The sequence below is a fragment of the Pristiophorus japonicus genome, chromosome 1 (assembly GCF_044704955.1).
Source record: "Pristiophorus japonicus isolate sPriJap1 chromosome 1, sPriJap1.hap1, whole genome shotgun sequence".
NCBI lineage: Eukaryota > Metazoa > Chordata > Chondrichthyes > Pristiophoridae > Pristiophorus > Pristiophorus japonicus.
Window position 1 is genome coordinate 152,931,448 of NC_091977.1, and position 2,208 is coordinate 152,933,655.

The window sequence follows — 2,208 nt, forward strand, 5'->3', positions numbered from 1 at the left end:
CTGGAGTGGGACTTGAACCCACAACCTGCTAACTCAGAGGCAAGTGAACTACCCACTGAGCCACAGCAGTTGAGGGAAAGATGGCACTTCCAACACTTCCCAAGTACTACACTGGAGTGTCAGCCTAGATTTATGTGCTGAAGTCTCTCAAGAGGGATTTGAACCCACAACCTTCTGACTCAGAGGTAATTGTGTTACCCACTGAGCCACAGCTGATGTAAAACCTCAGGTGCTCCTGGCCAGGAACAATGCTCACAGGGAACACTCACAGCCGAAAAGGGACAAAGCCTCTCCAGCACAATGGGGATTATTTACGTGTTTGTCCCACTCTGGAACGGAGTGGTTCAACTAATCAGTCCACTTGAACACTGCAAATTTTGAGCAGCTGTGACAATAACCATTCAGGTTCTACCTAGATTTGAACTCAGATCACTGGATTCAAAGTCCAGAGTGCTCACCACTACACCATGGAACCAACTCCATCTGCATGAAACTCTTTTGAGTTTACCTGCGAAAACATAAAACATTAAAGAGTGCCACCCGACCTGGGTGACACTCCAGACATTTACAAGGCCCTTTTTTTCCCCCCTTTTTTTTGTGTTTTTCTTTTTTTGGTTTTTTTTTTTGGGCACTAAAATCACAATTTTTCCCCAGTGCCCCCTATAAAAGGGAAGGGGACACTAAAAGCACCGGCAATTAAAACAAATTAACTTTAAAACGTAAAATCAAATTAAAATTTGGTTGCCGGGCGTGATGATGCACTCCAGTCCCTCCGGTGCCCACCTCTCGCGGAAGGCCGCGAGCGTACCGGTGGACACCGCGTGCTCCATCTCCAAGGACACCCTGGACCGGATGTAAGAGCGGAAGAGAGGCAGGCAGTCAGGTTGAACGACCCCCTCGACCGCCCGCTGCCTGGACCGGCTGATGGCACCCTTGGCCGTGCCCAGGAGCAGTCCTACGAGGAGGCCTTCGGACCTACCCGCTCCCCTCCGCACAGGGTGCCCAAAGATCAGGAGAGTGGGACTGAAGTGCAGCCAGAATTTCAGGAGCAGCCCCTTCAAATAGTGGAACAGGGGCTGCAACCTCGTGCATTCAATAAAAACATGGAACACGGACTCCTCCAGACCGCAGAAATTGCAGGCGGCCTGGGAGTCCGTGAACCGGCTTAAAAATTTGTTGCACGGCACTGCTCCGTGCACCACCCTCCAGGCCAAGTCCCCGATGAATAGTGGGAGGACCCCTGCGTAGAGTGCCCTCCATCGAGGACCCCCGCCTCCTCCGGACGGCAAGATGGTACGCCATGGCGTGTCCGGACGGCCGGCGAGGATGGCAAAGTTGAGGGTGTGCAGGAGCAGCCCGTACAGGAAACCCCTCCGCGCGGAACTGAAAGGCACGGAGGGGATTTCCCGGAGGCGGCTCAAGTTGTGAGGCGCCGGCCCCCGAGGGAGGTTCCGGGGTTTGGCGCCGATGAGGAATTCCGTCCGGACGGGGGTCAGTTCGGACGGGATCTCCCCACGTGCTTGAGCCTCCTCGATGCACCTAACGGAGTCAGGGCCCAGAGCTGTTTTTAGCGACTCGATGGCATCGGCCGCGTGGCGGACGTTGGCAGAATTTAGGCGCCGCGCCAGCATGTCTGGCGCCATCCAGCCCGCTCCTCCGCCATCGAGCAGGTCCCTGACCCTGGTCACCTCACCAGCCACAGCCCTCTCTTCCGACCGCCACATAAAGCCTCGGCCGTGGAGGTACGGATTCCCGAGCAGCGGCTCCTGCAGGACGGCCGCCACTCCAGCCGGCGGAGAGCTGCGCTTGGTGGAGACTTTGTTCCAGACCCTGATGAGTTCCCTGTAAAAGACAGGCAGCTCCCGGAGGGCGGTCCTGGCACCCCCCAAGTTCACAAACAGGAGCTGCGTGTCATAATTGAGGTCGAGCTGCTGGCGGAAGAAATACCTCGCCAGAGCGCACCACCTAGGAGGGGGCTCGACGTAAAGGTATCTCTGCAGGGTCTGAAGGCGGAAAGTCGCGAGCTGGGCGCTGACGCACACCAACGACTGACCGCCCTCCTCAAGCGGGAGACTCAAGACCGCGGCAGAGACCCAGTGCTTCCTGTTGTTCCAGAAGAAGTCCACCAGCTTCTTCTGTATCTTGGCGACAAACGCAGGGGGAGGGGTCAAAGTGACCAGCCGGTACCACAGCATTGCGGCCACCAGC

The 2,208-nt window shown here is 56.7% G+C and overlaps 1 non-coding gene across 1 annotated transcript; it reads right to left on the reverse strand.

The window, feature by feature from the left end:
• Window positions 1-403: 403 nt before the first annotated feature.
• On the reverse strand, window positions 404-475 carry trnaq-uug (transfer RNA glutamine (anticodon UUG)). The gene has a single exon. It is a non-coding gene; the product is annotated as a tRNA-Gln (tRNA).
• Window positions 476-2,208: the final 1,733 nt, after the last annotated feature.